Raw genomic sequence first — 23,767 nt, 5'->3', positions numbered from 1 at the left:
TCAACCTTTAATGCTGTGATCTTTCAGCCTTAGCTATAGCCCATTCTCTTTCCTTTGATTCTACAAATATTTACTGAGTTCCAACCTTGTGTCAGATACAGCCTTTTAATTTGCTGTAACTAGCTCACTAGCAAAAAAAAATACAGAAAAAAAAATACACAACACAACAAAAAAAAAAAACACAAAAAAATACACAACACACAAATCCTGTAGTTTGTTGCTGTAGAAACTCTATGTGAATCTCTACGTGTATTTTATAATCCTGAATTTCTGAGCCAGTCTGTAGCTACTGAAGTAGTGAAGCTAGTTTTATATGTAGACATCAGTATAGGCCCTTGCATAATTTCCTGTCCAAATTCTACAAATATCCCAAATGCCTCTTATTAATATCACCAGAAGAAACAAATAGTTTTCAAATAGGGATAATTTTGTACATGAAGTCCAAAAGTCCACCTGAAAGTCAGCTCCCCAAAAAGTGTCCATGTGTGTCAATTATACAAAGAATATTTACTATTTCTATTCACCACCCCACCCCCATCTTATTAAAATTAGGGCCCTCATGCCAATTATTAAGCAACCATCTCTTAGTTTCAAACTCATCCTTTGGAACTCTGCAAACATTTCTGGCTCTCTGTTATGTTCTGTCAATATAGTGCACCAGAGAGACACTGAAAGGCTGGAGAAGGAAGAGATTTACTTCTTCTGGTTTGCTTCCTGTGTTTCTTGATTCTGCCAATCTCATCCTAGCAACAGTTCTTCACTCTGGCAGCAGAAATTCCTTCTAGTAGCAGCAGCTGAGTGTTGGAGTTTTTTTTCCAACACCAGCAGAACCAATCACACTGTGCCTCCTTGAGACCCCAGCTTAAACCCGCAGTTGCCTCCTCTTCAAATGTCTGGTTCTCAAGTCTGTGGGGCCTCTTCTCTGAGTTCAGAGACACCAGTACCAGGCAAGTAGTGCCCCATTCTCTGGAAGCTGGAGTTTTAGCTCCAGGGGGCCTATTCCCAAGCTTTTCAGTTTTAGTAATTCCACTTCTTTGCTGCCCTATGCCTAAAAGTGATGACTGTTTCCTGGTTTTGCTATCTCTGTGATACTTTAGTGCATGTTTTGTTTTTTTTTTCCTTGAAATTTTATTAGTTGAAAATTCCAAAAATCGGGGGACCACCAGTCTAAAGTGATTACAGTTTCATAAAAACAGTGGAACTTTTAAAAATGAAATCTTAATAGAATGAAAAGATCTAAACCAGATATAATATGGAATTTAATATATTTTTCACCCAACTTTTTATTTTGAAAAGTTCAAAGTTACAGAAAAGTTGGAAGAATAGTACAATGAATACCTATGTAGCTATATGCTCTTTGACACATTTGCTTTATCTCTTTCTGTATGTTTGCTGAGCTATTTGAAGGTTTCGTATATGACATTTTTACCACTAAATAATTCACATTATGTTTCTACTAAGAACAAAGACATTCTACATAATTACAATATTATTATTGTGGTACTCTGAATAATGACCCTGGAAGATGTCTGCATCCTAACCCCTGGAACCTATAAATATGATAGCTTACATGATAAGAGGGTCTTTGCAGATATGATTAAATTAAGGATCTTGAGATGGGGGATTATCCTGGATTATTGGGGTGCGCTGAATATGATCACAATGGTCCTCATAAGAAACAGGCAGGAGGACCATAGTATTGGTAGAAGTGACTATGGAATCAAGAGCTTGTAGCAATGCAAGAAGGGAACCAGGGGCCAGGGAATGCAGGCAGCATCTAGAAGCTGAAAAGGGCAAGGAAACCTTCTCCCCTGAAGCCTCCAAAAGGAACACAGCCCTGCCCACACCTTTATTTGAGACTTCTGACCTCCAGAACTGTAAGAGGATAAATCTGTGCTATTTTAAGCCACTAAGTTTGCTGTAATTTGTTAGAGCAGCGACAAGAAAACTAATTTGTTAATTTAATAAATGCATCTGAAAGAGAACATATTCAAATTATCCCAATTGTTCCAGAAATATACCTCCTGTTTTCTTTTTTTCTTTTTGTTTCTAAATTTAGGATCCAGTTAAGGTTTGTAAATTGCACATGGCTGTCTTATGGTGTAAGTTTATTGCTAAAGTTCAAATTTAGAACAATAACTTGCTGTCTTAACCCACACAAAAATTTGAAATCACAGATATACCTGACATTTGCAGTCTTATATTAGTCTCAGCCCTGAGTTTAGTTCTTACGTTACTTTGAACAGAGAAAATGCTGACTCACAGTTGTTGTTTTTTTAATTCAGTTTTATTGAGATACACTCACACACCATACAATCATCCATGGTGTACAACCAACCACTCACAGCACCATCACATAGCAGCACATTCATCACCACAATTTACCTCTGAACATTTTCCTTACACCAGAAAGAATCAGAATCAGAATAAAAAATAAAAATAAAAAAGAACACCCAAATCATCCCCCCCATCCCACCCCATCTCCCATTCAGTTCCTGTCCCCATTTATCTACTCATCCATCCATACACTGCATAAAGGGAGTGCGATCCACAAGGTTTTCACAATCACACTGTCACCCCTTGTAATCTACATTGTTATACAATCATCTTCAAGAGTTAAGGCTACAGAGTTGGAACTTGGTAGTTTCAGGTATTTACTTCTAGCTATTCCAATACATTAAAACCTAAAAAGTGTTATCTATACAGTGCGCAAGAATGCTACCAGAGTGACCTCTAGACGCCATCTGAAATCTCTCAGCAGCTTTATTTCGTTTCATTTCGCACTCCTCTTTTGGTCAAGAAGATGTTCCCAATCCCATGATGATGGGTCCAGACTCATCCCTGGGAGCCATATCCCATGTTGCCAGGGAGATTTACACCTTGGGTGACTCACAGTTTTTAACAGCTTGCCTGTTATCTCAGGGTATCCCATTTAACCTGATCTAGAAGCACAAATGAGGAGAAGGAAATGTTTCAAAGTTGCATCAATAATAATATCAAACAACTGATACTACTCATTAACCGGGAAGTTTTATCTCCATAGAAGAAACCAAATGACACTTATCATTAGACTTTGTCTTCCAGTGACTGTTACAGTTTCTGGCACTAAGTATTTCTGTTATATGCTCTTCTGCGTGTAGTTGACCCTAGCCAACAGATTGGTCTGAAAATTCACTTCATCTTTATTTTTATATCCCATTATAATCACCATCAAATGTCTCTTCCAAAATTCCTATTTTAAACAAATGGTCCAGTTCTGATTTTAAGGATAAACTACATCACCAGGAAAAAAAAATTATAAATATAAATACCTTATAAAAAGCAGCTCATTATAACTTAAATTAAAAAAAAAGTGCTTTTGTTTGTTTGTTTTTTTAAGCAGTCAAAACATATACAAGTGCAATACTTAGAGCCAGAGCCCCAGAAAGGTGTCTGGGTTGTACTTGGCATTCACTTGAACGAAGTGCCCAGGTATGTTGAAAACGTGGGTTGAAAAATGTTTGTTAACAGATAGGCTCAAGCCTGAACATTTAAAAAAATAAACAACAACAACTTTTATCTAAGGCATGGACAAAAACAGGTTAACCCGATATTCCATATGTAGCAAACCTCTATTGGGTAACTGCCAGGTCCTGCAAGGCACAGGAGTCAGTTTAAATTCATGCTTGGTGGTCTTCAATGTGTGAACATTTTGTCCATAACAAATTCAAAGACTTTCTATGTATCTGGCCATCTCTGTGAATGTACTTTAATTTCTTGTAACTCTGTGGTACTAGGAGGTAAGGCTTTGGGTTGTGCTGGCCTACCAGGTGCCCCTCCACAATGAGGCCGTTGGTCAGCCCCCTTCCTCCATTGGGGTCAGTAGCAGATGGGACAAAAAATACCACTCTGAGAACAAGGTGCACAATCCAAACTGCTCTCTTAATGCAATAGTTTTCTAAAGAAAACCTAGTAGGCAGCCATGGACCACCTTCCTCACTACCACAGAGAAAAGAGCCCCTTGGAGAAATAGGGAGACACTCATTATTTATTCAACAAACTAGCTAGGCCCTGAACTACTTTCTTTTCCAGGAAATAGGTAAAAAAAGAAAGAGTGGGATGTATGGCACAGCTGACAGGGTTAGGACTCTAGCATAAAGGGAGTCAACTAAAGAAACAAAGTTAATTTTTAACTCTTTCATTAACCCTGCAAACACAAGGTCTCAAAAACTTGAGTACAAACTCAAAAGTGTTTCCTCTTCACAGACATCTTTAGTAAAAAGTGAAAGATTTATTCAATTTGAAGAAAAACCAGAGTATATCCTTGTACCTGTGACACAAGGACCTCAGGTAACTGAAACTCCAAGAACACCAATGGTCACTATGTATCCAAAAGTTAGTGACCTCTGCTTTTATTCCAGACAATTTTATAAATGACATCTCATTGTGTGTGTGTGGGGGGGGGGGCACTAAAGGTTGAAAGAAAAAGGAGAATCTAGCAGTTTTAAAGTAGTAACTGTCCTGTGTACAATGCATCGTGGGAATGCAGATGAAGCTGCCGTCACCAACCTCAGGGTTCCAGAAATACCTTAAATATATTCCTTTTCATGCTAGACCTGAGGCTGCCACCAGGGGACAGAGCGGAGGCCAGATATACAGGGATATTGACTTGTCTGATCCAACCAGAAAAAGCATGACTTTGTTTTTAGAAGTAAAAATTTCTTTTCGATTAAAAAAAGGCCTCACCTTTGTTGTTGTTAGCTCCTGGCATTCAAGGAAAGTTCTCTCATAATGCTAGCTGGTTACAAGCCTAAGCAACAGATACCTCAGAGTCTGAATTCCAGTGACAATATATTAAAATATCAAAGTGTCCAGGTTTCAACAAAAGAAAGTGATGGCTCAGGCAAAGGAGAAGTATAAAGCATTAAAAATCACCTATGAGGAGGATCAGACTTGGAACTTGCAGCAAGGACATTTTAAAAAATGAGCATACTATGTAATGTGGTATCCTGAATGGAATACTGAAACATACAAAGGGCATTAGGGAAAAAAGAAGAAAACATGAATGAAGTATGGACTTTAGTTAATAAAAAAAAAAAAAAAAAGATCCTAAATATGCTTAAAGAGCTAGAGGAAAATATGAACAAAGAACTAAAACACATCAGGAAAATAGTAGATACATACAAGGAGACTATCAGGAAAGATAGAAAGGATGAAAAAGAACCAGAGTTGAAGCCCATAGTTACAGAAATTTAAACTTTCCTAGAGGGGTTCAACAGCAGATTGGAGCTTGCAGAAGAATCTGTAAATTTGAGAATAAGACTATTTAAATCATTCAGTCTGAGGGGCAGACTAGTGCAGTGGTTTTCAAACTTTAGCAAACATTAGAATAATTTGAGGGCTTGTTAAAACAGATTTCTAGGCCCCACCACCTGGATCACTGGTTCAGTAACCTTGGGGTAGGGTTTGGAGTCAGAATTTGCATGTCTAGCAAGTTCCCAGGTAATGCTAATGATGCTGGTCTGGTGACCATCCTTTGAAAATCATTGCATTAGTCTTCTTTTTCTGCCTTTTCTATTCTTCAATATCTTTAAAATTCTTTAAATTATCTTTGTTAAAATAATTGTCATAAGTTCTCTCTCCTCCCTGATTAATACAGTCACAAAAAGAACTATGTCACATAGGCGACATAATTGTAATTATAATTTATTAAATCTAATTTTTTTAGGAGGCATGATGCAAATCAGTAACTATTTACTGCACATCTACTTCCTCACAGTAGGTACAGGATGGAGAATTACTTATACATTAAAAAAAAGCCTTTAAGTAAAGGGTTTCACATAACAACTATGTATTAAATACCATGAAGTATGTGGTCTAGACCACAGGAAAGTAAAATTAATTAGCTTAACAAGGGATAATCAGAAAAATTACTAGACATAAAAAGAGTCAATGAATTTAGGTAGTTTTAGAGCACTATTCAAACACATGAATCAAACATAGATTCCTTTAGTAGAAACCAAAGCTTGATCATTTCAGTCCTCGACAAAGAACAAAAACACACTAAAAACAATTTTTTCTTTTTAAAAATGAGGGCTATATAAAGCTTTATATTCTATTCTACATATAAGGTTTGAAATAAATGTTTAAGGGAAGAGAGAGGGAAACATTCTAGCTTTTGTTTGAAATAATCAAAGAAAATGATTCTCAATATGACTTTAAAAAGTGGTCTTTTTTCCACTTAATAGAAATTTATGTTGAGTATGGAGCACCATGGCAGACTGATGAATATTGGAAAAGTGAAACTTGATAATGTCATATTGTTAAGCCAATATTGTATGTTTAAGCCAGAATTATTTTTGAGCTATAGTCATACAAGTATAATTTTTTTAGTTACTTTTACATTTTCATTTCTGTTTATAAAAATAGAATGGGAAAAACAAACAGAATGCTGTAGAGATATCTTAGGAGTTCTCTGGACTGCGACACCTAGAATTAGCTGAGTGACCTTGGCCAAATTATTTCACTTTCCTGAGCTTCAAGCTTCCTAACCCACAAAGTGGATTTATATGGTCCCTTTTCAATACTGACCATTTTCTCTTAAATTATAATTTATTTGTTAATCTTTCTCTTTTTTACATTTGATTTCTCAATTATTTTTTTTTCTTCACTGATGTGCTGTGATGGGGTCTATATTTCTCAACTTCCAATACATTTATGTGTTAACATGCTAATACACCGCATTAAAAAAAAAAACCTTAGCTTGTTCTTGCCTGATATTAAGCCTTTCTTTACTTTAGGGTAGAACTTGAAGACTTCTTGATTTAGTTTGTAATTTCTCTGGTCCCTTATCCTTCTCCAGTATTTAGCATTGTTGGTATCATTTCTGGCCTCTTCTTTTTAAGAATTTCATTCTTTTTCTTTTCAATTTTTTATACTGTTGCCATTTTATTTTAATTTATGCACTCACTGTACTTTGGTTTTTTTTTGTTGATGTTACTGAAGATTTTTTGTGACTTTTCCCCAGTATTTCTGTGGTTTTAGTACAAAGAAAGTAGACTAAGCTGATACAGTCTTCTCTGAAGACTTACTTTAAATACTTAGTAAAATTAATTGTTTACAAAGTCTTTGTGGGTTTCTCAGGGGAAGAAGTATGTGTTGCAACTCTTAAATTGAAATAAGGAATTGTTAACTCCTGAAAGCCAGGTAAGGCGACAGCAGGGATCACATCTCTCAGATTCTGCAGACAGGATTGAGGTTGGAAGGGGAAGACCACTAAGGAAAAGTCGGGGCAAGCAGAGGCTGTGGCAGCCTGCTTCTCCTTCTTTAATTAGGAAAAATTTCAAGCATACACAAAATTAGAGAAAATAGTACAATGAACCCCTATAAACTTATAAACCCGATTACAATATTATCAAGATTTTGCCACATTTACTGCAGCTCTTCTTAATCTGGGCAATCTAAACAAGAGGGAAAAAAGTAAAATAGTCACTAAAAGAATGCCTAAAACTGGTTTACAATATAGGTTAAATATCTCCACAAATGAAATTCTGTGGAAACACTCAAAGATATCTAGGAATGAATAGGATAGGGAGTTCAAACAATTCTAAAGAAAAAGACATTTAAGGACATGGAAAGGTAAATGGGCAGGTATTCTTTCATCAGTGAGATTATGGTCAATCTCTTTACACTATTTTCAGTATCTCCCCTGCTTTAGCTTCTTAGCTGATAAAACAAATACCAGACAACGCGTTGGTTTAGCAACAGAAATTTATAGGTGAATGGTTTCAGAGGGTAGAAGGCTTGCTCCCTCCAGGGGTTGGTATTTTCTGGCTTCCAGGTCCTCTTTGGGGTTCCTTGGTTTTTCTGTCACATGGCAATGCACAGGGTGGTTTTCTCTCCTTTCTCTTCCACGTTCCGTTGACTACCAGCTGCTGGCTACTCCCTGTGACCTCTCTGTGGACTTCTCTTTAAGGCCTCCAACAACAGAAATAAGACCCATCCTGATTCATTTGGGCCATACCTTAACTGAAGTAACCTCATCAACAGGACCTATTTTCTATGGGTTCACAGCCACAGGAGTGGATTAAAATTAAGAACATGTTTTTCTGTGGTACATAACTCCAAGCCACCACACTCCCCAATACCACAATTCTAAAGGGTACAAACAGTGGTATGCTGGTAAATGTTTAAAAATAGGCTTTGTTGAGGGGTGGGGAAACCCTGAGGTGCTGCATTTGCCAATGCTGTAGTCTTTCCAATTTCTGTAGTGTAAGTACTCCCTCATGGTCAATTTCAAGCTGTTAACAATCAGATGGCAGAGTTCCTAAAAATTTAACAATGACCCTTGCAGTCCAGTAGAGCCAGCACCAGGACACCACTGTGGGTAGTTGAGAAAAACTAAGCTGCATGGTTTTCGTTGATGAGTTTGACGACTCCTTTTCTTCAACTGGTGCATTTTTAGGAATTTTTTTAAGTTTAGAAATTTGACAGGTTGGGATAGTTAAGTAGAATTACTCTATTATAATATATTGGAATTAGGAAAGTTGTATCAAGAAGGAAATATGACTTGAGTGGTGGATGTGGTTACACAGAATGAAATGTGTGTAATGCCACAAAACCACCACAACAAATAACATTTTGCTTTCTCTAATCTGTTTTCATGCAGATATCAAAAGAGCATACAATTCAATAACATTTAGAAATTCTTATATACAAAAATTTAAACTGCCGAAATGATTTGTAACGAAGTGGTGTTCTAGCAATGTTCCCTAGCTCAGTGAATGGCACGGCCATCCATATAGATCCAAGGGCCAGAAACTTGTACCCTCCTTCTTCTGTACCTCCCATATCCAGCCCCAACCATATCCTCTTATTTTCCCTCCTAAATATTTTCTTAATATATATACACTCTATTCCATCTACTAATCCTAAAACAAGGTACTAATATCTTTTACCTTGACTATTCCAATGGCTTTCTAACACTCATCTTGCATGCATCCCTTAGCTCTCTTATAAGCTGTTTACGATACTGCAGCTGCAGTGATCCTTTCAAACTGCAAAGCTAGTCATGCCACTTCCACCCTGCTTTTAGGATCAAAGTCAAAATCTTTACGTGTTGGCAGCAGCCACTTTGCTTCAGCCTCCCAGGTCTTCCACGAGCTTCTTGAATAGGCCATGCTGTCTCCTGTCACAGGGATTTGTACATGCTGTTTTCTCTGCCTAGAACACTCTTTCCTCCCTCTTTGCTTAGTTAATGCCTACTTTTCATGCATTCTCAGCTCAAGCCTCAGCTCAGTCTCATGGCACCATATAACACTTTCAATGCATTCTAATTTGTGTGTGCATGTGATTATTTAATTAGTCTTTCTCTCTGTACTGTAAGTTCTCTGAAGGTAAGGAAAATATCTGACAATATTTATTTTTGCTGACTACTGAGATTCTCTGATGAGTATATAGCAGGGGCTATGTCCTTAGAAGAGCAGCACATGGCAGGGAATCAATACTTATTTATTGAATAAATGGAAAGAATTTATCATGTGTCTTTCTGGCAAGCATCAGAGCAGTATCTTGCTAGATTTCCCAACCTTGCTTATATCTTGCCAAACAAAAGATGGTCTTTAATTTCTGTAGTATTACTATAGTAATCTTAAAACAATATATAGATTTTTAAAGTATTAGTGTTATTTCTGTTGTAGACGTAGTATCCATTCCTTGTCTCTCTCCTATTAGAATCTTAATTCAGCCCACATTCCTCAGGTGAGGCTGATCTCACCTGAAGCTCAAGGGATGACAGGTCCAAGAGTAATTCCATTTCATTTACTAGAAGCTGGTTTGGAAGAAGAACGTGATCCCCTTTAGAGCAATGACTTCCTTTTTGGGAAAGTTCTTCCTAGCTCTACTGGGACAACTTTGGAAAGAGATCCTCATCTTCTACCATTTCTCTACATATACTCTGTATTAAAGAGAATTTATTGCATAATGCTGCCATAAGAAATTACTTCAAAGCTAGTGGCTTAAAACAATACAAATTTATTATTTTACAGTTCTGTAGGTTAGAAGTAGGACATGGGTCTCAGTGGGCTAAAATCAAAGTGCCAGTAGAGCTGCATTTCTTTCTGGAAGTTCTAGGAGAGAATCTATTTCCTTTTCTTTTCCAGCTTCTAGAGGCTGCCCACACTCCTTGGCTCCTGGCTCCCTTCCTCCTACATCAAAGCCAGTAATGTTGCATCTCTCTGACCATTCTTCTGTAGTCATGTTTCACTTTGATGATAGCAGGAAAAGGTTCTCTGCTTTTAAGGACCCATGTGACTAGGCTGGACACACCTGGATAACCCAGGATAGTCTCCCTATCTCAAGGTCTCAGGTCACACCTGAAAGTCCCTTTTGCCATGTAGATAACATATTCACAGGTACTGGGGATTAGGATGTGGAAATCTTTCGGAGCCACTGTTCTGTGTATGGCATCATTTTATTACAAAATGATTTATATATCTATTAGCTTTGAACACATTAAAACCATTAAGGGCAAGAACCATGTTTTATAGATTTTAAGATCAGTACTTAGCATACTACATTGTGCCTAGCCCATTGTAGGTACATAATAAATATCTGTTGAATGAACAGTAGAAATATTCTACAATAATAACATATCAGACAAAAACAAAATAAACTTAAAATGTAACAACAATATTCATTTTATTCTTCCATTGTGAATTTTTTTATATATTTCGAAATAAATTCCAGATCACAGAATGTGGTAGCTGCTAGCTAAAATTTACATGTTCTGGTCAATTCCTAAATGATTGTGAATATATATAACAACTATATATATAGTTGTTGTTGTTGTTGTTGTTAGAGAGTTTGTGGATTTACAGAAAAACCATGCATAAAATACAGGTTCCCATATACCACCCTATTGTTAACATCTTGTACTGGGTACATTTGTTACAACTGATGGAAGTACATTTTAATAATTGTCTAAACCACTGTATTTTAAGAGCAGAGACTAATATGAACAGATGAGCTCTTAGGTTCCTGATTCTCAGATGTTTGTAATTTTCAAAGTCATGGTAGTAGTGGTAGTATTATTAAAGATATAGAAAAAAAGGCTGCGTGCCTACTGTGCTTTACATGCTGTCTTAGTTTCCCAGAGTTGCTTTAACAAAGTACCACAAGCTGGGTGGCTTAACACAACAGAAATTTGTTGCCTCAGTTCTGGAGGCTAGAAGTTCAAGTGTCTGCACAGCCATGCTCCCTCTTTAATTTGTAGGGAAGAATCTGTTCCATGTTCTCTCCTGGTTTCTGGCAGTGGCCAGCAATCTTTTGTGTTCCCTGGACTATGGCATTACTCAATCTCTGCCTCCTTTGTTACATGGTCATCTTTCCTCTGTGTCTGTCTCCAAATTTCCTCTAAGATACCAGTCATATTGAATTAAGGGCCCACCTTACTCCAGTATGACCTCATTTTAATATACCTAATTCCTTCTGGAACAACCCCATTCCAAATATGGCTACATTCTGAGGTACTGGAGATTAGGACTTCAACATACCATTGTAGGGGACATAATTCAACTCATAACACATGCATTACCCTGCTTGATCTTTCCAACAATCTGTGAGGGAGGCACTATTATTTTTCCCGTCAACAGATCAGGGAAGTTAAATGTCTGGCCAATGACTTATACTTTGGTAACTGAAAGAACTGTGCTGTGAACCCAGATATTCTTACTACAGAGCTCACACCATCAGTCTCCATACTATACTCCCTCCAATTATTACTACATTATTAAGTGCTAACATCTGTCTCATGCTCCTCAGTTTTCAGAAAAAACTGTGTTCCAAGTTTGGTCAATTAGAATATTTAATTTCCTTGGGCACAATGATCTCTATAAAAAGAAAAGCTATGGAAGCACATTTTCATTTTATACAGAATAAGTATATTTAAGATAGCAAAATGAACAAGAGTTTTTTATTTTACATCTTGTCTCACAGTTTACAGAATACTTAAAAGTGAGTTTATTAAGCAGAAAAATTGCTCACATTTTTATCTCATACAAAATTTTAAATAAGGTAAAGTTACTTGCAAAAATTTAGTACATTTTCATAGCCCTTTCAGTAGTGATTAGAATTCAGATTCAAATGTGAAAAAAAGACTCTATGCAAGAATGAAGAGATATGCTTGGCAGAGTTTCAATAAGGCAAAAAACACATAACATCTCACACATAAACAGAATGCTAGTATAGAAATGCAGATGGCACTTTTTTCCTTGTTCTAATTTTAATCACTTTGTGTCTCTGCCAAATTTTATTCTTTCAATGTGAGGCCCCAATGGACAAACATTAATCAAATGTACCTTTCCTTTCATGATTACAGATACTACTGACTACAACATGCTCACTGAAAAGTGTTTTCACCAAAATAGTGATATCCTTTTATTGTCCGTGATTAAAAATATACATAAAAATAAAGACGTGGTTCTAACTGATTGAAAATCCTGCTTACAAGAAACCCCAAATTAATGGATGAGAAAGTAAAGGTGAACCTTTAATCACAGGTTTTTTAAGAGATATGGATCCTTAAAGACAATTGAATTGTCTCTTTATTGAGAAACAAGGATAAAGAGGTCAAGTCACACAGTCTCAAAAAATACAGGCTTACGAAACATATAGATTAAATTCTGCTCTTTTATGTGTTAGTTGTGTGATCTATAGCAAATTACTTAAGCACTGAAACTTGATTTCCCCATCTATAAAAGGGACATGATAATACCTGTACCTCATAGAGTTGTTGTGATAATAAAATGAGATAACAGATTTAAAAGGCTTTTTAGACACACATACTATGCACTCAATATATGTTAACTACTATTATTACTATTATTTTTGGTAGAATTTATGATGTGATTTTTTACTTCAATTCTCTTCTATTGCACCATGCTGCCTGGTAATTAATACCTTTGTGGTCATCTTTCTCAAGGTAATTAAATTCAGTTGTATTTTTCTTCAAGTGTTTTGACAATTTAATTGTACAAAAATTGAGGTGGGATGTTTTCTATGGAACATCTTTACCTATGGAACAATCTGTGCATATTAGTATGGTAGAACTTCTGTTTATTCATTTTTAGAAAAGCACAAGCTAAATTCTTTGTAGCTGAGTGAATAACAATTTAAGATTCATTTTCAACTGTTTTCTCTGGTGTATTATTAAGACCTGTTGTTCGATGTACAGTATTGGCAAGCTGCTGTTTTTGCCTGCCTGGTGTTTATCCCACCTTCTTCCGCTAGTAGCACCTTGATTTAACGTTGGGGAAAACATTCCCCACCCACTTTTAGTCCATGGGTTCTGGGTGACGATGTACTCATTCCTTAGCTCCAGGTCTGTCAATAAGAACATCTCATTTCCTTGGACACGATGATTAGTTAGGCAATAAGCATGTAATCCAAGACAGTTCTATGGAAACGTTACCCAAGACTCTGGCTACAATGGTTGAAAAAGAGAAACTTTTTTTTCACTGGGGTTAGTTCGCTGGAAGATATAGGGCTTCCTATCACCATGAGGAGAAAGCTTGGTAAGAATGAAGCCAACATAAAGTAAAGCCTAAATGGGGAGATACAGAGTTCCATTAACATAGTTTGAATACTTGGACCCAGCTATGTCTGAAGTGCATCTACCCCTGGATTTTTTAATAACATGAGCCAATAAATTCCTATTTTGTAAAATCTAGGAAAGTTGAATTTTTGTCACTTGGAAACAAGAGTCCTGACAATAGATGGTGGTGGTGGTGGTGAAGATAATGATAATGAAAATAATAAGAACAGTTACCATTAAATGAATATTCACTACATACTAGGCATTATTTAAGCACTTTACATTCACTATGCCATTTAATCTTCATTTATTACAATAACTATTGTTAGTTAATTCCAAAGTCTGTATTCTTAACTACAGTGCTCAACTACTTCCTCATTAATTTAGTTTTATTCTTACAAACAATAATTAGCATGAAGAATGTATTAATAATATAAAAAATAATTAATGGGAATTATCTAAGTAGAAATTTTTAGGTGTAACTTTCTAAAAGTCGTTTTTAAAAACTACATAAAAATAACGGATAAATGGTTATTGTAAATATTCAAACAACCCAAAAGAATACAGAGTAAAAAATGAGATGCTGATTTCTCCTTGTCACTTTCAGTTGGCCTTCTTAGCTATCAAATCAGTGCAAAACTTAAAAGTGCAAGCTCATGGAAATCATAACTAGGAAGGTAAATTTATTATAGTATAAATCTCAAGATGTATACCAAGACAAAAGGGTGATAATTTTGGATAGCACTTAGTAGTCCTTGAATTCATGTTTATAGAGTAAATGAATGAATAAACAATTTGTAGATCTTCTTCCTGCAACCTCTTTTCCTTCCAACTTGTTTGTTCAATTACTCCCATTGACTCTTCCTCACTTCACTGAATGGACTGCAGTCCAACCACCTCCAATTTCTCTCAATCCATTTGCCCTCTTTTTTCTTCACTTCCCTCATTCAGCTTGAGTTCTATGGTCCAGAATTTCAATAAAATCTTAAACTCCTTTGTCTCATCTGGCAAAACCCTAACCTTGGAGGAACCTATTTACTATTTCTGCACCTGAACACCTGTGGTGCTAGAGAAAGTCACACCATATGGAATACTGGTAGCACTAGAGTTTATGATCATTAACCCCAAACAGTTCTTCAAATATCCTACATTCCTACCTCTCTGCTCAACTGTTTTCTCCTGATGTCTACAAATACTTTCAAACCTTTTTGTTTGTTTTTGCAAACCTCTAACTGCCTCCTGCTCCTCTTAGTGTCCCTTCCCTCCAACAAAAAAATCTGACCTCCTATTCAGAGGAAAGTGCTCAGAAAAGAACTTCCTTTACTTTGTGTTATTAAATGGACCAACTACCTACATCTCCGTCCATCTTCCCCACATTTGCTTTTGTTACAAATGAAGAGATGAGGAACAGTTCTCCCTTCTATGCCCAATTGCTCTATCTCTAAGCTCAGGATACCATCCCTTCATATCTTACACACTATCCTTTCTCTGTTATCTGTTCTCTCTCATATATTCAATTTCTTCCTCTCAACTGGATCCTTCTCATCAATATTTAAACATGCTTAAATCCTAACCCCCTTAACAAAACACTTTTCACATCACATTCTGTAGTAGCTCTGCCTTGTCTTTCTTCCCCTTCATAACCAAACTGTTTGAAACAACTGACTGATTATATCCATTTTGTCATCTTCATCAAGAACTGTAAAGAGACTGAAATTTTTATCCTACTTAGAAATTAACAAAATAGCCTGTTAGGATCCCATGGACGCTGGAAGAAGCAAGACTCCTGGGTCAGAGACAAAGGACTTCATTCCTATTGCCACAGCAAGCAGCATGAGTTTCAGGTTTACATTGGTTCCCCTTACAGATTAAGACCCATGAAGATGACACAGAATGGCCCAGGTGGATGCTGTGTGTAGTGGTTTGTGTCACAGCTGTGGAACTCTAAACGTAGGGAACCACAGTCTTTTATAATGGGCTGCAAGAAAACCTGCCTGTGATGGCTAATTTTATGTATCAACTGGGCTAGGTTATGGTGTCCAGTTGCTCGGTCCAACAAGCACTGGCCTGATTATTTCTCTGAGTATATTTTGTGAATATAAATCATTAGTCAGTTGATTGCATCTATGGCTGATTATATCTAAAATCAAGAGGAGATTGCTTTAGCAATGAGAGAAGTCTTGTCCAATCAACTGAAGGCCTGAAAGGGGGAAGTGATGATTTCAGCAGTAAGAAAAAAGAATTTCTATCTCTACTGCAAACAGCCAACTTCTTGAGAATTCATCATCACCTTCATAGGAGATCCTGACTTGCAGCTCCTCCTGGGGAATTCAGTGTCACCACTGATTTCGCAATTTGTGGCCTGCCCTACAGATTTTGGACTTGCTAATCCCCATGGTCACATGAATCAATCCCTATAATAAAATCTCTTAATATTTACATATATACATACATATGTATGACACACACACACACACACACACACACATATCTATCTCCTGTCAGTTCTGTTTCTCTGGAGAACCCTGACTAATGGTTGGTATTGGGAGTGGTTACAGAAAAACAGAAGCACAAGGATGGGACTTCTGAGTTGGCGCTGGAGATTTTGGAATTGGTTGTCTAGTCTGATTAGATTAAAAGGCACGAATGACTCTACTTCCAATGATCAAGAGGGCACTGATAGTCCATGGAATGGATTGGAAATAAAGATATGCAAAGTATCACCAGAGCATACTACTATTCAAATGCTTATAGGAGGCAGAGCTCTGGGTGACAGTGTATTTTAAACTTGAACAGTTTTGTGGAGTTAAACAGTATAATGACATTGGCTGGCTGTTCTTAACCACACTGGATACAGTTGTTAAAGAAAAGAATGCACTCAGAGCTTCAAAATCCCAGCTGAAGTACCACATGGAAGATGTCAAAGTTTCTATGTATGCCCTGAAGGAAACTCTTAATACTTGTAGCTGTAGACTTGCGATTTCTGAAACCAGACCCAGAGTCTCATTTTGTGAGTGGCTAAATTACAAGATAAATTGAACTCCCAATCTTGCAGGATGTCTGCTATTAAAATGAGGACACTGATTGGGAAGGAATGGTATCCTGAAAATTGGAATAGGGACAACATATGGACTGATAATGCTGACAGTTGGGACACTGAAACCCTAGATTCTGCTGAGTCTTCTTTGTTAGATAAACCTGTAACTGTAAGCCCTGAGGAATCAGCCACCCAACCTACAGTCTTCCCTGAGGAATCACCAGTCTCCCTTCCATCTGAAGAGATTAACCCTGCTGTGCTTGATTAAAGTATAACTGCCTCCCCTAGGAAGGAGCCCTCCTTCTGAAGATATTGACCCTATTTCACCAGGTGAAACTGGAATGGAATGCTGTTCCAGTTTGCTAAAGCTGCTGAAATGCAATATACCAAAAATGGACTGGCTTTTACAATGGCGGTTTATTAGTTCACAAACTTACAGTTGTAAGGCCATGAAAATGTCTCAATCAAGCCATCAACTAGATGATGTCTTCTCTGAAGAAAGGCTGATGGCATCTGGGGTTCCTTTGTTACATGGGAAGACACATGGTCAGAGTCTGCTGGGCCTTTCCTGGGTTTAGCTTCTGGTTTCCATGGCTTTCTCCAAAACATCTCTGGGCTCCTGTCTTCTCTCTTAGCTTCTCCCAGGGGCAAACTCTGGATTACATATCTTGGCTTCTCTCCAAAATGTCTCTCTTAGCTTCTCTGAGCTCTCTCTCTCCATGACCTCTCTTGGAGGGGTGGCATCACATCTCCATGGAAACAATCTAATCAAAAGGTTCCACCCACAATAGGTCTGCCCCCACAAGAGAGGATTAAAAGAACATACTCTTGGGGCAAGATGGTGGATTGGTGAGGTGTATGTTTTAGTTACTCCTCCAGGGAAGTAGGTAGAAAGCCAGGAACTGCATGGACTGGACACCACAGAGCAATCTGACTTTGGGCATACTTTATACAACACTCATGAAAACATGGAACTGCTGAGATCAGCGAAATCTGTAAGTTTTTGCGGCCAGGGGACCCATGCCACTCCCTGCCAGGCTCAGTCCTGTGGGAGGAGGGGCTGTCAGCACCAGGAAGGAGAATGGAGAACTGCAGTGGCAGCTCTTATCGGAAACTCATTCTACTGATCCAAATTCCAACCATAGATAGACTGAGACCAGACACCAGAGAATCTGACAGCAGCAAGCCCAGCAGAGAGGAGACAGGCATAGCAAAAAACAGCAAGACAAACTAAAAAATAAAAGCGGATGCTTTTTGGAGTTCTGGTGAACACAGAAAGGGGAAGGGCAGAGCTCAGGCCCTGAGGCTCATTTGCAAAACCCGAAGAAAAACTGATCTCTCTGCCCCCTGGATCTTTCCTTAATAGCCCTAATTGCTTTGTCTCTTAGCATTTCAATAATGCATTAGATCTGCCAGGAGGGCTCTTTTTTTTTTCTTTTTTTTTTTTTTTTATCTTTCTTTCATTTTCTTTCATTTTCTAAAACAATTACTCTAAGAAGCCCAATACAGGAAGCCTCAAAGACTTGCAATTTGGGCAGGTCAAGACAAGAGCAGACCTGAGAGCTCTGAGACAAAAGGCAATAATCCAGTGGCTGAGAAAATTCACTAAACACCACAACTTCCCAAGAAAAGAGGGGCGTCCTCTCACAGCCATCATCCTGATGGACAGGAAACACTCCTGCCCGTCACTGGCCCCATAGCCCAGAGCTGCCACAGACAACCTAATGTGACGGAAGTGCTTACAATAACACGCGTACACCACAAAATTGGGCATGGACATTAGCCTTTCCTGCACCCTCAGCTGGTTGTCCCAGACTTGGGAAGGTGGAGCAGTGGGAATTAACAAGCCCCGTTCAGACATCATTTCAGCAGACTGGGAGCCTCCCTACACAGACCGGCAGCCCAGAACTGCCCTGGGGGGATGGCACTCACCTGTGACATAGCACAGTCATTCCTCAACAGAGGACCAGGGGGTGCAAGGCCTGCAAGAGGGACCCACTCACAAGTCTCAGGGGCCACACGCCAATACCAAGGACTCGTGGGTCAGTGACAGAGACAAACTGTGGCAGGACTGAAATGAAGGATTAGACTATTGCAGCAGCTTTAAAACTCCAGGAACACCAAGGAGATTTGATTGTTAGAGCCGCCCCCCCTCCCTGACCGCCCAGACACACGCCCCTTATACAGGGCGGGCAACACCAACTACACACGCAAGCTTGGTACACCAACTGGACCCCACAAGACTTACTCCCCCACTCACCACAGAGGCAAAGCGGGGGAGAACTGGCTTGAGGGGAACAGGTGGCTCGTGGACGCCACCTGCTGGTTAGTCACAGAAAGTGTACTCCATGAAGCTGTAGACCTGACAAATTAGAGATAAGGATTTCCATTGATCTACAAATCCTAAAAGAACCCTACCAAGTTAAGCAAATGCCAAGAGGCCAAAAACAACAGAAAATTTTAAAGCATATGAAAAAACCAGACGATATGGATAACCCAAGCCCAAGCACCCAAATCAAAAGATCAAGAACTACAGTATTTAGAGCAACTAATTAAAGAACTAAAGATGAACGATGAGACCATGGCACAGGATATAAAGGACATCAAGAAGAGCATGGAACAGGATATAAAGGACATCAAGAAGACCCTAGAAGAGCATAAAGAAGATACTGCAAGACTAAATAAAAAAATAGATGATCTTATGGAAATTAAAGAAACTGTTGACAAAATTAAACAGATTCTGGATACTCATAGTACAAGACTAGAGGAAGTTGAACAACGAAACAGTGACCTGGAAGATGGCAGAAAGGAAAATGAAAGCACAAAAGAAAGAATGGGGAAAAAAATCAAAAAAATCGAAATGGACCTCAGGGATATGATAGATAATATAAAACGTCCAAATATAAGACTCATTGGTGTTCCAGAAGGAGAAGAAAAGGGTAAAGGTCTAGGAAGAGTATTCAAAGAAATTGTTGGGGAAAACTTCCCAAATCTTCTAAACACCATAAAGACACAAACCATAAATGCCCAGCGAACTCCAAATAGAATAAATCCAAATAAACCCACTCCAAGACATAATTCTGATCACACTGTCAAACACGGAAGAGAAGGAGCAAGTTCTGAAAGCAGCAAGAGAAAAGCAATTCACCACATACAAAGGAAACAGCATAAGACTAAGTAGTGACTACTCAGCAGCCACCATGGAGGCAAGAAGGCAGTGGCATGATATATTTAAAATTCTGAGTGAGAAAAATTTCCAACCAAGAATACTTTATCCAGCAAAGCTCTCCTTCAAATTTGAGGGACAGCTTAAATTTTTCACAGACAAACAAATGCTGAGAGAATTTGCTAACAAGAGACCTGCCCTACTGGAGATACTAAAGGGAGCTCTCCAGACAGAGAAACAAAGAGAGGAGAGAGAGACATGGAGAAAGGTTCAGTACTAAAGAGATTCGGTATGGGTACATTAAAGGATATTAATACAGAGAGGGAAAAATACATACGACAAACATAAACCAAAGGATAAGATGGCTGATTCAAGAAATGCCTTCACAGTTATAACGTTGAATGTAAATGGATTAAACTCACCAATTAAAAGGTATAGATTTGCAGAATGGATGAAAAAAAATGAACCATCAATATGCTGCCTACAAGAGACTCATCTTAGACACAGGGACACAAAGAAATTGAAAGTGAAAGGATGGAAAAAAATATTTCATGCAAGCTACAGCCAAAAGAAAGCAGGTGTAGCAATATTAATCTCAGATAAAATAGACTTTAAATGCAGGGATGTTTTGAGAGACAAAGAAGGTCACTACATACTAATAAAAGGGGCAATTCAACAAGAAGAAATAACAATCATAAATGTTTATGCACCCAATCAAGGTGCCACAAAATACATGAGAGAAACACTGGCAAAACTAAAGGAAGCAATTGATGTTTCCACAGTAATTGTGGGGGACTTCAACACATCACTCCCTCCTATAGATAATCAACCAGACAGAAGACCAATAAGGAAATTGAAAACCTAAACAATCTGATAAATGAACTGGATTTAACAAACATATATAGAACATTACATCCCAAATCACCAGGATACACATACTTCTTTAGTGCTCATGGGACTTTCTCCAGAATAGATCATAAGCTGGGACATAAAACAAGGCTCAATAAATTTAAAAAGATTGAAATTATTCAAAGCACATTCTCTGACCACAATGGAATACAATTAGAAGTCAATAACCATCAGAGACTTAGAAAATTCACAAATACCTGGAGGTTAAACAACACACTCCTAAACAATAAGTGGGTTAAAGAAGAAATAGCACCAGAAATTGCTAAATATATAGAGACGAATGAAAATGAGAACACAACATACCAAAACCTATGGGATGCAGCAAAAGAGGTACTGAGGGGGAAATTTATAGCACTAAACGCATATATTAAAAAGGAAGAAAGAGCCAAAATCAAAGAACTAATGAATCAACTGAAAAAGCTAGAAAATGAACAGCAAACCAATCCTAAACCAAGTAGAAGAAAAGAAATAACAAGGATTAAAGCCGAAATAAATGACATAGAGAACAAATAAACAATAGAGAGGATAAATAACACCAAAAGTTGGTTCTTTGAGAAGATCAACAAGATTGACAAGCCCCTAGCTAGACTGACAAAATCAAAAAGAGAGAAGACCCATACAAACAAAATAATGAATGAGAAAGGAGACATTACTGCAGATCCCGAGGAAATTAAAAAAATTATAAGAGGGTACTATGAACAACTGTATGGCAACAAACTGGATAATGTAGAGGAAATAGACAACATAGACTGACCAGAGAAGAAATAGAAGACCTCAACCAACCAATCACAAGCAAAGAGATCCAATCAGTCATCAAAAAGCTTCCCACAAATAAATGCCCAGGGCCAGATGGCTTCACAGAAGAATTCTACCAAACTTTCAAAAAGAATTGACACCAATCTTACTTAAACTCTTTCAAAACATTGAAGAAAATGGAACACTACCTAACTCATTTTATGAAGCTAACATCAAGCTAACACCAAAACCAGGCAAAGATGCTACAAAAAAGGAAAACTACCAGCCAATCTCCCTAATGAATATAGATGCAAAAATCCTCAACAAAATACTTGCAAATCGAATCCAAAGACACATTAAAAAAATCATACACCATGACCAAGTGGGGTTCATTCCAGGCATGCAAGGATGGTTCAACATAAGAAAATCAATCAATTATTACAACACCTTAACAAATCAAAAGGGAAAAATCAAATGATCATCTCAATAGATGCTGAAAAGCATTCCACAAAATCCAACATCCCTTTTTGATAAAAACACTTCAAAAGGTAGGGATTGAAGGAAACTTCCTCAATATGATAAAGAGCATATATGAAAAACCCACAGCCAGCATAGTACTCAATGGTGAGAGGCTGAAAGCCTTCCCTCTAAGATCAGGAACAAGACAATGATGCCCGCTATCACCACTGTTATTCAACATTGTGCTGGAAGTGCTAGCTAGGGCAATCCAGCAAGACAAAGAAATAAAAGGCATCCAAATTGGAAAAGAAGAAGTAAAACTGTCATTGTTTGCAGATGATATGATCTTATATCCGGAAAACCCCGAGAAATCGATGATACAGCTACTAGAGCTAATAAACAAATTTAGCAAAGTAGCAGGATACAAGATTAATGCACATAAGTCAGTAATGTTTCTACATGCTAGAAATGAACAAACTGAAGAGACACTCAAGAAAAAGATACCATTTTCAGTAGCAACTAAAAAAATCAAGTACCTAGGAATAAACTTAATCAAAGATGTAAAAGACCTATGCAAAGAAAACTACATAACTCTATTAAAAGAAATAGAAGGGGACCTTAAAAGATGGAAAAATATTCCATGTTCATGGACAGGAAGGCTAAATGTCATTAAGATGTCAATTCTACCCAAACTCATCTACAGATTCAATGCAATCCCAATCAAAATTCCATCAACCTACTTTGCAGACTTGGAAAAGCTAGTTATCAAATTTATTTGGAAAGGGAAGATGCCTCGAATTGCTAAAGACACTCTAAAAAAGAAAAACCAAGTGGGAGGACTTACACTCCCTGACTTTGAAGCTTATTATAAAGCCACAGTTGTCAAAACAGCATGGTACTGGCACAAAGATAGACATATAGATCAATGGAATCGAATTGAGAATTCGGAGATAGACCCCCAGATCTATGGCTGACTGATCTTTCATAAGGCCCCCAAAGTCACTGAACTGGGTCATAAAGGTCTTTTCAACAAATGGGGCTGGGAGAGTTGGATATCCATATCCAAAAGAATGAAAGAGAACCCCTACCTCACACCCTACACAAAAAGTAACTCAAAATGGACCAAAGATCTCAATATAAAAGAAAGCACCATAAAACTCCTAGAAGATAATGTAGGAAAACATCTTCAAGACCTTGTATTAGACAGACGGCCACTTCCTAGACTTTACACCCAAAGCACAAGCAACAAAAGAAAAAATAGATAAATGGGAACTCCTCAAGCTTAGAAGTTTCTGTACTTCAAAGGAATTTGTCAAAAAAGGTAAAGAGGCAGCCAACTCAATGGGAAAAAATTTTTGGAAACCATGTATCTGACAAAAGACTGATATCTTGCATATATAAAGAAATCCTACGACTCAGTGACGATAGTACAGACAGGCTAAATATAAAATGGGCAAAAGATATGAAAAGACAGTTCTCTGAAGAGGAAATACAAATGGCCAAGAAACACATGAAAAAATGTTCAGCTTCACTACCTATTAGAGAGATGCAAATTAAGACCACAATGAGATACCATCTCACACCATTTAGAATGGCTGCCATTAAACAAACAGGAAACTACAAATGCTGGAGGGGATGTGGAGAAATTGGAACTCTTATTCATTGTTGGTGGTACTTTATAATGGTTCAGCCACTCTGGAAGTCAGTCTGGCAGTTTCTTAGAAAACTAGATATAGAGATACCCTTCGATCCAGCGATTGCACTTCTCGGTATATACCCAGAAGATCGGATAGCAGTGACACGAACAGATATCTGCACGCCAATGTTCACAGCAGAATTATTCACAATTGCCAAGAGATGGAAACAACCCAAATGTCCTTCAACAGATGAG

The 23,767-nt window shown here is 37.7% G+C and overlaps 1 protein-coding gene and 1 non-coding gene across 2 annotated transcripts in view; both read right to left on the bottom strand.

Moving 5' to 3' along the window:
• Nucleotides 1-23,767, bottom strand: part of FAM241A (family with sequence similarity 241 member A) — a 68,422-nt gene that overhangs the window by 5,732 nt on the left and 38,923 nt on the right. The gene's annotated exons all lie outside the window — the stretch shown is intronic.
• LOC119530741 lies at nucleotides 4,183-4,299 on the bottom strand. The gene has a single exon (XR_005216123.1). It is a non-coding gene; the product is annotated as a U5 spliceosomal RNA (small nuclear RNA).

This window comes from Choloepus didactylus, chromosome 3 (assembly GCF_015220235.1).
Source record: "Choloepus didactylus isolate mChoDid1 chromosome 3, mChoDid1.pri, whole genome shotgun sequence".
NCBI lineage: Eukaryota > Metazoa > Chordata > Mammalia > Pilosa > Megalonychidae > Choloepus > Choloepus didactylus.
The sequence above is the reverse complement of the archived record's forward strand: the minus strand, read 5'-3'. Positions and strand labels throughout refer to the sequence as shown.